Source organism: Elephantulus edwardii, unplaced genomic scaffold, assembly GCF_000299155.1.
Source record: "Elephantulus edwardii isolate Elephantulus edwardi_28Jun2011 unplaced genomic scaffold, EleEdw1.0 scaffold00037, whole genome shotgun sequence".
NCBI classification, from domain to species: domain Eukaryota; kingdom Metazoa; phylum Chordata; class Mammalia; order Macroscelidea; family Macroscelididae; genus Elephantulus; species Elephantulus edwardii.
The window spans coordinates 13,759,694-13,773,152 of NW_006399787.1; positions in this window are offsets into that span (position 1 = coordinate 13,759,694).

Sequence of the window (13,459 nt, forward strand, 5' to 3'; positions counted from 1 at the left end):
ATCTCATCGAAGGTCTTCCTCCACACTCCCAAGCAAGACATCCCTCTCCAAGAACTGGTCCCTCCTTGCAACATGTCCAAAGTACATCAGATGAAGCTTCAGAATCCTTGCCTCCAAGAGGAAGCCTGGTTTAACCCTTTCTAGGATGAACTTGTTCATTCTCTTAGCAGTCCATGGTATATTCAATACTCTTCTCCAACACCATAGCCCAAAGGCATCAATTCTCCTTTTATCATCCCTAGTCATTACCCAGCTCTCTGATGCATAGCAAGTGATTGCAAAGACCATGTTCTGGATCAGGCTCACCTTAGTCTCCAGACTGACATCATTGCTCTTCAGTGTTTCGAGAGGTCTCTAATAGCAGGCATTCTCATCTCAATATGTCTTTTAATTTCCTGACTGCTGGTACCAAGAGTGTTGATTGTGGAGCCAAGCAAACTAAAGCTGTTTACAATCTCGATATCTTCACCATCCATCACAATGCTGCCAATTGGCCCAGTGGTGAGGTTTATGTGTATTTAGGTCCCTCTGTTTATGAGGCATGCTCACTGATGAAAGGTGCTGTTGTTGTTAAGTGCCATAGAATCATAGATGACCCATAGCGACCCTATGAATGAAAGTCTTGAACACAAAACTTTCATCTTTTCTCCAAGTTCATAGAGTTTCCAGAGGCCAGTTTTATTTGGAAGTGGATGTCACTCCTGATTCCAAGCCTGTTTTATTCAGGAGATCCACAAAAAGCAGGCCCGAGGGCCACAGGCCTGAGAGACCAAAAGCCTTTTTATTAAATCCAAGGCCAAATGTTGTTATTTGAAAGGTAAGAGGCTGAAAAATAGAGTTATTTCCACAGAGGTGGAAGGGAAGCCCACAGATGGACAGTAGATGTCTATGGCAGCCCAGTTGCTTTAACCTGTTTCCCCAGCACTGGCTGCCTTCAGGAGATGAGCATCTGTAACATTAAAGTTCTTGGAATGGTAAAGGTGCCTTGGTTCTGGCGTGTCAGGTGGCCAAAATGAATCAGAGGCTGTGCATGCAAGTGCTGCACATATTTCTGGGGTGAGGACCAGAGGAGTGATCATAGGTATAAAGTAACCTGCATGGTTGTATTGGACCTTGTCTAATTCCACTGAGAAAGCAGAGAGGCTGAGTAGTAGGGTAAGGACTCCCGCACGTGGAGATCCTGGTGGTCTTAGCAGTGTGGTATCTCTGCTCTGGAGAAAGATGAGGTCTGGCTGTCTGAAGTGTTTTCCTTAAACGTCCCAAGGCCCTTTGGCCAGGTGCTCATCACAATTTAGCTTCACATTTCATTAGATTCTCACTTCTCTGAATTGACAGCATCAGGAGTAAACCACATACCACAGCCAGATTTCAGCTCTGGCTATTCCCCAAAGACGCTGTACCAAGCTCGTTTTCAAGCTAAATGTCTGGGATTGGGAGAAGAGTGCATCTGCCCACGTGCAGGTGCCAGCCTCGAGCTGGCCTGAAGCAGCCTTCAGCTTTGCTGGGAGGGAGGGTTCCTGGAAGGCTCTTTGAGGCCTGTGGACAGAGAGCACAGCTCTTTGCAAATAGAATTGATCTCTCTGTGAGAGGGGCAGGAATACAGGCTTTAAAGTTCCTGAGGGCTTAGTACATATACTAGGATTCGATCTACCCATCTGTTTGGTTCTTTTGAACTCAGTGTGCTTAATCCTCCTTTGAGTGACCTGGTTTCCTTCAATCCTTTGTGGTAGTGGGAACAGAAAGGAGAAGAACATCTGACTTGGATCCAATCCAGACTGCAGCACCCACCACAGGCAGCCAGGGGTTGGCCAGGAGCCCATAGACTCGCCAGGCTCTATGAAGGCATGGGTTTGGGAGTCCTGTGCTCTGCCAGCCCAGCACCTGAGGCCTTGCCCACCTCCACTCAAAGGCACTCTCAGGCTGAGATGTGTTGGCTGCTCAGTCTCCTTCCAAGTCAGATGCTGACTATTGAACTGAGTAGGAAATAGTGGCCTATTATCACTCAGTGGTTGATGAAAAGGCCAGAATGTGTCCTACAGCATGTCTATTCCTCCTTTTCCACATGAGTTCTGGCTGAGGACAATTTATATGCCAGATTTCAATAGCATTATCCCTTTGATAGCCCCAAAGTAAAACAGCTCTTCCAGGAAGACAAAAGCAATGGGTTTCCTTCTTCCAGTTGCATAAGGAGCCCTGACAGTGCAAAAAAGTTCCAGCTCGTCTGGCAGTTCTGAGAACACAGACCTGGTAGCCTGCTTGCATGAAGATTACAGACTAGAAAACCCTCTGGGGCAGTTCTGCTCTTACACATTGGATTTCTAGTAATTGAAATAGACTCTACAGGATCTAAAAACAACAGCCTGAATTCCACTGGATTTCTTTTCAAGGACAGGGTTGTACTGGTGGCTGTGCCTAAGGCAAATGAGTCCTGGAGGTCCTCTGGGTGGTCTATGACAGGAAATCCTGTGGGATAGAGAGGATGTCATGGTCCCTTAGATGGACACGCCTACCCTACTGCCATGTGGGGATAGGGGTGAGCCCTCAAAGGGCACACACGCTCTATGGTTGAGTCAGAGAGGGCAAGGAGTTTAAGTAGGGCTGCTTTTAGTCCTTCTTGCCCTGACCCAACTGGTGATTAGACACTGAATGTCTCACACTCTTTGAAACTACCCGCCTTGAAATGTTCTGCTTGTCTCATCGCTGTGCCTCTATTTATATATCCAGACCTATAGGTGGGATGTGAACTTATGGTCGGTCACTTCTTCCAGGTTTGGGTCTAGAGAGAGAAGCTGTTTCATTAACATAGTTCCATCATTCCAAAATGCTTTCTTGTCTCTTTTCCCCCTCCTTGTTCTCCAAACTTCTTTTGAAACTCGTAGTCATCAAAGAATGGGCAGGATCATTGGCCTCCAGTGCTAGAAACGCTGCTCACGAGGCATGAGCCTTTCATGGTTCTTTGAACACCCTTCCCATCAGCCCTTGGGATCCAATACCACATTGTTTCTTGCTGACTGGCCAACCTAGAGCTTTTGCCTTGGGGTGCTCGGGTGCTTCAGATGATGTCCAGGATGGAGGCTGGCACAGCTTTCATGAAGTTGGGGGTGGGGGGAAGGCTATGGATTGGGGAATTTGTGTGTAATGGCCTGGAGAAGAAATCTCTATTTGGCTTGTTCTGAGTTCTTTAAAATGCAACCACAGCAGCAAATAAAGTGTCCCTCCCGACTCCCTGCCCTCTTACTCTCTGTCCTCTCCTCTGAGGTGTGGTGTGCTGTGGTCTGTCTATAGGTGTAGGCACCACACTGCTTCTCTGTCCCCCAGGGATGCTCCTTTCTGCTCAGTCTCCCGTGTCTGTGTCTCTCCCTCTTTTATGGCTCCTCACGTGAAATGTGGTGTGATGTTTCTGTCCGAAGGGATGCATCAAGATCTCTCGGTGTGTCAGTATTGAAGACGAGGCCACGCTGCTTCCTCCACCTTCCAAGGTGCACATGCTGTTTCGGTGACTTTGCGGAGAGATGATGGAGTGTTGTCAGTCTCGCAGAGAAGCTACAGGTTGGGAATAGCCCATATCTGGATCTGGACTTGCTGATGTCGGACTTGCCCCCAGGCAGAGGCTGCAGAAGGGCTGTCCACAAATCAGGAGTCTTCGGCCCCTCTCCCTACCCTTCCTCCTGTCCTGACCAGGCTCGGGGAAGGGGATCAAGACCGTTCCTATTATTTCGTGTAGCCAAGAAGATGAAGAGCGATATGGGCTTTTAGCAGCCTTGATCTCTGGGCTCCCAGCACACAGAGACTTGAGAATCACAAGCCCTTGCCCCCTCCTTGCTGTGCTCAGTTTCTTGTTCTGTGGTTGGTTAACAGTGTTGACTACCTATGTAGCTAATCTTTTGTCTGCAATTTAGAGAATGTGTAAGCAAATAAAAGACTTTAAAACTCGTGGAAGCTTTGGGTTCTTTCCCCACCCTCAGTCTATAAAGGATACATGGCAAACATACCTAGCTTAGCGGCAAATGTGAGGGTAGAGGCCTTTCATGTTGGGGTGTCCAGTGGAAGGGCATGTGTACACACTCCTGTGTGATCAAGTCCATCAGGCTCGGAGAAGTGTTGCTGTGTACATGGTTCAAGGACAATCCAGGAATGACGGTTCTCACCCTCACCTATGCCCTGAAGGAATTCTGATGCCATCATGCGCAAGCTCCAGGGGAGCCCCGGCCACCACTCTTTTTGTGGGCACAGCAGGTGGCATGATTTAAACAAGAGCTTCATCTGCAGGGGTGGAGTTGCTCATTTTCAGGAGATTCCTCTGAGAAGATGGCAGGGTGTTCTGAAGAGAACCCAGTGGAATTTATAGGGGAGAGGAGGCAGATGACTCAAAGATGACTCACAGCTGAGGTGGGGGAACGGAGGGGGTGTAGGAGAGACCTCAGGTTCAGGGCCATTTTGAAAGCCAGCTGAGTCACATGGCACCTTCCTTCTCAGGTCAAACACTGCTTTCCATAAAAGGCAGTGAGGTAGCTGCTCTGGGCAAGGAGCAGGAAACACTACAGGGGATACATCTGCTCCCCAAGTCCCTAGAGTTTTCTTAGCAACTGCCTTAAAGAAATAGCCTCCTGGTTTGTCTAAGAATTGGCTTCCTATGGCAAGTTAATAGTTTTTTCAAGAAGACATTTGAAACAATACATAAGCTTCCACTGTATGCTTAGGGAGCTCTGGTGGCATAGTGGATAAGGAGTTGCACAGCAACCCAAGGGCAGGTGGTTCAAGTCCACCAGCTGCTCTGAAGAAGAAAGAGAGGCAATCTCCTCTCATATGATCTATAATCTCTGAAAACCTGTGGAGGGTCAGCTATGAGTTTCAGCTTAACAGAACATAACATTATGTGCTTGGCATTTGGAGATACAGCAGGAAAAAAGGACAAAAATCCCATCTTTGACTGGTTTACCATCTAGGCAGGCAGTTAGTTAGGCCCCTGCCTGGGGAAACAGGACCTGGCAAGGACATGATCAAGGGAAGTGTGAGGAATAGAAGAGCAAGAGCAGGGACTTCTGGTCTCAGTCACTCCATGTGCTTCTATATGGAGTCTGTCTATGTTTCAGTAAGGCCAGGTAGACATGGCAATGGGGAAGAACCATGACACTGTTGTTCTCCTGGGTAAGAGGCTTCACTTATTGTTGTGAGTCATTGACTGGGCACTGACTCACCACAGCTGATGTGCCAGTGGGTTTGAGGAGACAGTAGTCACTATTCTTTAGTAAGTAACCAGGGTGCCTTCAGCCCTTGCTTTCCTTTACAAAATATAGCCTATTGTTCTGTGTAGAAGCCATTGATTGTTGCTGCAGACATGGGCCATTGAGCAGGCTGTTTAGGTGTCTCTGCAGAGAGAGTGATGTCCAAGGACAGCCTTCCCCCTGCATCCCCAAGGGCTTCACATGAGGGCAGGGCTTGCAGTGCTAAGCTGCTTATCCAGGTAGGGTTAGAACAGAGCCCAGATAAGGAAAGATCTCTCTCTCTCTCTCTCTCTCTCTCTCACACACACACACACACTCCTGAGGATCCTGTGTGGTTCTGCTTTCCTAATCCACCACCAGAGGGAAGGGGGAAGGGCCCCAGGTCACAATCACGTGGGAAGAGTTGTCCATCTTTCTTCCCAATGAGGCTGGTGGATTTGAACAATTGGCCTTTGGGTTGACAGCGAATTCCCTGTTCACGCTAGGTCACTTGAGCGCACATGACTCAAAATAAGTTGCTATGGGGAGTTGGAGAGACTCACATTCCGCTCAAAAAAATAGAAGGCACAGTGGATTTCCCCTGCTCATTTTCCAGGACAGGAGAAGGTCTGGTATGAGGAGAAGCCAGAGGGACCAATGGAGTGAAATGCTGCTATTGCCCCCTACCTACCACCCTGTGTTGAAGATAGTTGAAGGGAATGAGGTTGTGACAGATACAACAAAAACGTATTTTAAAAACCCCCAAACAACCAAACAACAACAAACCAAACGACCCACACACAACAGTTTGAAGCAATCTCTGGGACTAGATGGCAGAAGGGACATAGTGTTCCTGTCAGCTGCAGAAGGCCATGTGATGATGGGAGGTCACCACGGACCCAGGGCTGAAAGAAAGATAGAGCACTTGACGAGGGACAGAAGGGCTGGCTCGCGTGTGCATTATATAACCAGGTGACTGAATTATATATATATATGGGTGTGTTTTCCTACCTAAAAAGGCCATCTGTGGGATTCAGGCAAGTATGGATAAGGAGTTAATGGGATCAAAATGAGTGACCCTGTGCTCACCAAAGCTCCCTAGGGTTGGAGACTGTCTGGGACATCTGGGAAAATCTGCCGCTAGACAATCTCTTGGAACTGCAATATTGAACAAAGAAGTCAGAGACCAAGCGTGTTATAAATCAAGGATTTTCCGAGTCAGTTCTGCAGAGCCCTAGGGTTCTGGGAAAGACTTTGAGGGATTGTCCAGAGGTTTATAAAATGGGGCAGAAAGAAGTCATTTGGTCAAGATCCTCGAGACCGTTTCATTTGAATCATTGACCAGCACAGCTCTGGTTCTGTTTCCTATGTTGGTGGTCTATTGTTCACATTTTTAGGGAGTTCTGGTGGCCTGAGGTCAAGGAACTGCACTGCTAACCCGAAAGTACATGGTTTGAATCCACCAGCTGCTCCAAGGCAGAAAGATGGGCAAATATCCTCTTGTGTGAGTTACTGCCTCTGAAAATCTGCTAGAGGGTCAGCTATGAGTTGGTTCCCAATCAACAACATTGCTTTTATTTAAAAAAACAAAAACAACCAAAAAACCCACACACAACAGTTTGAAGCCATCTCTGGGGCTAGATGGTAGAAGGGACATAGTGTTCCTGACAGCTGCAGAAGGCAGTGTGATGATGGGAGGTCACCACAGACCCAGGGCTGGCTGCCAGGTATAAATAGATGTAGTCTCTATACCCAGCTTCTTCTAAAGGGGGCTGACCTCCACTGGGGGCTTCTCCTCTGGGGTTCTCTCAAGCTCAGCCAGGAAGTGTTGATGTCATGACCCAGGCATTTCACTCCCTCTTCTCTTGGGGAATGAGGTCCCTTTTGCCTGTAGCTTTTACTACCCACAGCTCCCCCTCCACCCTCACACACCTCAGCCTACCACGGCCCTCCTCTGTCCCTTCCTTTGTCATACTCCTCAGCCCTTGTTTTAAATCATCAGTGTGTTAGCAGGGCCAGAACAACAGAGTGTCCCCAAGGTGGGTGGGTTGAGAATGTTCTGGCTAAACTTTAGGTAATTAGCATTGTTAATGCTCGTTCTGTGATATTACAGCTGTGAGCCTCATTAAAGTGCCCTCCAGGGAAGGCATGTGGGATTCAGGTGTCAGTGCTATTCTCAGCAGAAGCCCTGCCGCCATCTCTGAGCCTCTGTTTGGAAGCCAGCTTGGCCCTGTCCCTCCACCCGCATTCACTCCCTGTCTGCTGGCATCTGGTTGGCCTGCCTTCCTCAGCTGGGACGCCGTCCCAACCCTTGTGCCAGTCAGAACACCGTTGTCTGCTCTTTAGCTTCTTCCAGTCATTGAAACATGTCCACAACAGAGAGTGAAATGGCTGCCACTGGGCTACATGAACGGGGGTCTCATGCCCAGGCAGGGAAATGGCACTTGCCCTTCTAAGTGCTGGGACTTTTCATCTAGGGCTGTCCCTTCCTCCACCTTCCACTTCCACAGAGAGAACAGACGCCACTCTAGCCTCACCCTTCACCTCCTGACTGGCTTTCCAGGGATTGACTGGCATCTGCTGTCAGCCCCTCCTCAGAATGAAATCTGAGTCCCTCAGGCTTTAAGTTCTGGGATTCCTGATTCCTGGGAGGGGAGACAGGGGACTGACTATTTGCCAAACAGAGAAATATGAAACGTTCTTCAACCCCCTTGAAGCCTTGAGGAAAATAATGCCCGGACCTCTGGGGACTAAACACAGGCTCAGCCCAAAACAGAGAGGGAAAACACAATTCCAGAGAGGCTCCCTGGGGATTTAGGAGGGGGACGCATCTGGGGAGGGTGGGCCTGTCTCTCTTTTCTGCCTCCCTCCAACATTCGGGTCCACTGAGTCTACAAGAGATATCCGGACAGCTACACAAGCCATCGATGATAAATGAGACTTGACCGTTGATTGTTTGCAACTTGCTCAAGAGACACAGATTCAGTCCTCCCAATGAGAATGCTGGGATTGCCAGGGATTAGCACCTAACAAACATGATAGAAGGCCCCAAAAGTTTGCAGGAGTGAGCAGTCATACTGGCGTGTATCTTGGTGCTGTGTTAGGCATGCAGAGAGCACGTAGGAGCAGGACCTGGAAGCATGTGTAGACCTTTGACAAGTAGTGATCTGGAATTTGGGAATGAGCTTTCCCAGTGGGAGAGCCAAGCGAGCTAACTAGATGCCATTGAATCAACCCTCGCCCGTGCGAGTCAGGGGAGATGGAGGTTTTTAATGGCTGTTTTGGAACTGTTCCTCGGTAGCACAAAACGGCTAAGTGTTTGGCAGCCCAACAAAAGGCTGATGGTGTGAGTCCACCCTGTGGTACCTTGGAAGAAAGTCCTGGTGACCAGATTATGAAAAATAAAATTTGGCCGTGGAAAACACTATGGAGCTCCATTGTGCTCTAACACACACGGGGTTGCCATAAATCAGGGTCAATTTCATGTTGTTTGTTATTGTTATTGTGTGCCATAGAAGTAGAAGCAACTTACAGCTGACCCTCTAGCAGATTTGCAGAGACAGTAAATCTCAAGGGGAAAGAAGATTGCCTATCTTTCTCCTGTGGAACAGTCGATGAACTTGAACCTTGTGCTTTTATTCCTTAGTCACTAGGCCGCTTAGAGCTGTGTCATTAATAAGGTAGCAGATTTTTCTCCCTCCTGTAGAAGAAAATGTAGATGCCCAGGCCTTAATTTCAAGACTTGAATCACTAATATTTTTATTAGCATCTGTCTGTAATGTCCAGAAACTAAAAAATGTGAGCAAAAGCCCTTGTTTATGCTAAGGATCCTGGGCTGGTCTAGAACCTCTGTCTCAGGTGCAGGCTGTCAGACTGCACCACTGCTGGAGGAACAATCTCCCAGGGTCCACAAGTCACCATTATGGCTGTACAGAGGTTCTTCTGCTGTAGCTAAAGCTGCTGTTGGAGGCGCTGAGAACTTCCTACCTGTGGGCCAGGAGTCTGAGCTCTCCCAGCTCCACTCCTGCCATTTTACTTGAGGCACTGGGCTTGGATTCTGTCAGCTGTAACCTTTACTTACTTCCTCTCTCCACCCTCTATGCCTCTCCAGGAAGATGGTGCTCGAAACTATTCTCAGCTCCTTAAATCTTTGGCTCAGTTGTGTCTAGGTGGTTCCTTACAATACTCATTTCCAAAAACACCTTGCCCCAAACTATTGAGAGCTCCTTCGAACTTGCCTTGTATCTTTTGTTGGTGTGTTTGGAAACAACCAACTTGCTCTGTGGAGAACACCTTGCACACTGCTCTCCTTTTGCGCACTCGCACGTACACACACACACACACACACACACACACACACACATCTGCACACATTTAGAAAGTCCCCCTTTCTCTCTACTGAGCCTTTTCTGACTTGCTCCTAGAACAGGTCTCCTTCCAGATCCCTCACTGAGTTGTGTGTAAAAACCAGCTGTCAATGAATTGACTTCAACTTGGGATAATCATGGTCAGAAGAGAACTGTGCTTCACAGGACTTCCAAGAACCAGTTTTTCAGAAGTAGATCACTAGAGTTTTCTTCCAAGGAACCTCTGGCTGAACTTGAACTTCCAGTCTTTTGGTTAGCAGCTAAGCTCATCAGCTGTTTGTGCCTCTCAAGGATCTTGTGTCCTGGAGCAGTTGTGTGCTCTGTTCGAGCCCAGTACTCCCTGTATTGCCCATCAGCTCTCTCCCCCGTCACACCAATCTCCCAGGGCACAGTGTCCTCCTCACTGTTGAATCCCCACTGTCCTGATACTTGCTCTATAACGGAGAGTGCAGATGAATACATGAATGAAAATGCGTACAAATGATTGAGGGAGAAAACGAATGAATGAGAAAACCCAAGATCAGTGCGGTGGGGAGCAAAGTACAGTTTACCTCACAGATTAGGTGTTGGTGTTTTTCCTTCCAGGGCCAGACCTTAGCACACCCAGCAGCAGGTCTGTCCTGGGTCTCAGCCCATGTGGGTGGAAGGCAGTTCCCTTGGTCAGGAGTGGGCAGGGTTGACCAGGCCTCATCCATGTCTCAATCTTGGGTTATTCCAACCCCCTTCACGCTGGAATCTTCCTGCAAGGAGGACCACTGCATTATTAAACAATCTATTTTAAGTAGGCCACCCTGTGTTCCACTTAAAGGGAATCCTCTATGCACTTAAAGAAGTAATAAATTATGGAAATGATCTCCACACTTCTCTGGAACAAAAAGACTAGCTTTCACCTTAAAGACCTCACAAAAGACCCTAAAAAAACACCTCACAGAAGAAAACCAAAAACCACCCATAAACACCTATAAGGAACATAAGGAAAGTTTATAAGGAACAGTTTTATAAGGAAGGCTTATAAGGAATGGATTTCTAAGGAACCTTTATAAGGAACAGACATAGGTACAAAGTATAAACGGAGATTGATATAGTCCAGAGGGAATTGCACTGCTAACCCAGAAGCGCTGCTTTTTGGGGTTCGAATTCACCAGGAGAAAAAATGGACTCTCCTCCCATGAGATTTTACAGCCTCCTGAAGCCCCCTAGAGGGTCCGCTATGAGTCTTCTGACTTGATGGCAATGGTTTTGTGTTTTGAGTTTAAAATGACTTGTCAACCTCCAGTAGATCTAACTTTGGAGGGAAGGAAAAAACCCTAGCTTCTGGAATAATCCTTCAGTGCTTTTGTTGTGTCATCAAGTCACAGCTTTCTTTTAAGTTATGCCATTTTAAATACACTCTGCAGTCCTGTATGCCTTTAATTTTGTCCTGAGGCCAAAACTGTTACACCTGGGACTTAGAATTATATAATGGAAGTTGGTAAGAAAATACATTTCTGTGATGATAATCACCGTACTTTAACACTTCCGGGCCTGTGGCTGATCAGAATCCATGAGCAGTTCCCCTGGATTGAGATGAAGGATCTAATCTCAAGCAGTTGACAAACTGGGAAACCTGATGGAGGGTTGCTCTATAGGAACTGGAACCTCTGTTTACTAACTAGGGAGCTCTGGTGGCTTAGTGGTAAGGAATTGTGCCTTTGTGGTGCAGGATAGGACAAGGCTCAGAACTGTTGTTTGTAGGGTGGGTGAGTCATCATCTACTTGAGGGCACCTGACAACAACAACATGGTGATAATGACTTGACATTAATGTAAAATTAGAATAAAATTCTGTCCTTAAGACTTAATTTCTCTCCAGAAACTTAGGAGGTAGAATGAGGCAGAGGAATTTATAAAGTCTGGGGAGTTAGCAAGGTGCTTTGTCTCTGAAACAGTCAGCTTGAATTTGAGCTTTCTCATTCACAACAGAGGTAACTGTAGCTACTTTGCAGCAAGAGTAAATGAGACAGATTAGGTCATGCTCCTGGACTCAGGCTCCTTAAGAGAAATGTTGCTCAGATTATTAAATTCATCCACAGAAACTGAGGACGGCAGGCAGATTACGTGTCGAGAGGACTTTTCCATCTGGAGAGGAGGCTAGAAAGGCTTTGGGGAGGGGGTGCTATGTGGATTTGTTTGGACATTGAGGTAAGAGGGAGAAGGAGGAAGAAGAGAGGGATTATTCTAGGAACAGTACGTGTATGTGCGTGTGTGGAGGCAAAGGAATGAGTCCTGGTTGAGGAGTGTGGAGGAAAGTTTGAGAAGTGAGGGTGGAGCTGTGGGCTAGGGCCTGATCTGGAGGGGCTGGCGTGAGGGCAGACATGGTTGGCAACATCTGCTGGAAACCCTGGAGAGCAGTGAAGGTCTCTGGGCAGTGCAGTTTTGTGAGGAGTGCTGAGTAGGCTGCAGCGAAGGGGTGGTGGAGAAAGGTGTCCCTGTCTCCAAGTCTTGATCCTTCTCACCATCGGCCTGCTGCCAGCCTGGTGATGACAGAGACAGGGCTTCAAAGGTGCTGGATGAGAAGAAGGAGTGTGGGTGGGTGGGCTGCAGACCACACCCCCAGGCCAGGCTCAGTCCCCTTTGGGGAATAAGATGGAGGGCAGAGGTTAGAGCCCCTTTGGTCCATATTCTGCTTGCTAAGGAAGGATCTTCCTCCTCTGGGAAAGTGGAAGCAGACATGACGAGCATGTGGCCAGTTGTCTGGTGTTAGGAGACAGGCTGGGAAGCAGGAATGGCCCAGGACATCTTCCCATGACTCCTCTGGGGACCCTGTGTTAGGCTATGAAGAGGGCGCAGCTAGTGTGGTGCAGAGAAGCTGAGCCCTGGGCCTTAGGTTCAACATGTAAAGATGGGCAAGAACCTTGAACAGCCTCTCTTGAAGCCAGGGCTCAAGTCTCAGAAGTGTGTGTGTGTGTGTGTGTGATATTCGTTGGATTCTGAAAGGAATCCCTGACATCCTAAAAGGGTCAACTCTACAATTCCTTCATTTTACTAATGAGGAAAACCAAGGCTAGGACGGCTTGCTGGGCCCCCACACTATTTAATCTATATTCGAGGCACATTTGAGATACAGAACGCCTGGAGGCGGGGCGGGGGGGGGGGTGCTGGGTCTGACCCTGGAGTGGAAGCCGAGGGGAGAGGGTGGGGAGAGAAGGTTAGGAAGGCAGGAAAGACCAGAATTGCCCGGGGATTAACCATCTGTGTGTTTTGTAGGGGCCAGTCCCCACCAGGACACCTGATCCCCCTCTCCAGGTATTGTTCAGACACTTTCCCAGGGACAGACTGGGCTGGGCTGGGTTGGGGGCAGAGGAAGAATAGGGAGGGTGGGCGTGAGAATGAAGGCAGAAACAAGTTGGCTGGCGGCTCTCTCTCTCTCTCTCTCTGTGTGTGTGTGTGTGTGTGTGAGAGAGAGAGAGAGAGAGAGAGAGAATAAGAAGCACCCACAAGGAGTGAGTGAGGTCACACAGGCTGGGCAGCAGGAGAGCAGGAGGGACCCATCACACTCGAGCTGAAGGAGGCAGAGGGCCTCCAATAAGATTTCCCTGGTGCCACTTCCAAGAATATAAAATCAAGGCCTGGGAGTATGTTTGTGGGCTGGTTTTGACTTATCAACCCCTCCTCTTTCTCCCCTGTGCAGCCAGGGTGCTCCTCAGAGGAAGGATGCTGAAACTTCCTTCTCCTGTACTTTGGACATGTTGTCAGGAAGGGCCAGTCTTTGGGGGAAAAAAAGACATTGTGCTTGGAAAGGTGGAGGGGTCGGTGGGAGAGAGGAAGACCCTTGATGAGGTGGATTGACACACTGACAGCAACAACGGGCTTGGTATATCAGATGATGAGGATGGCACAGGACAGGGTA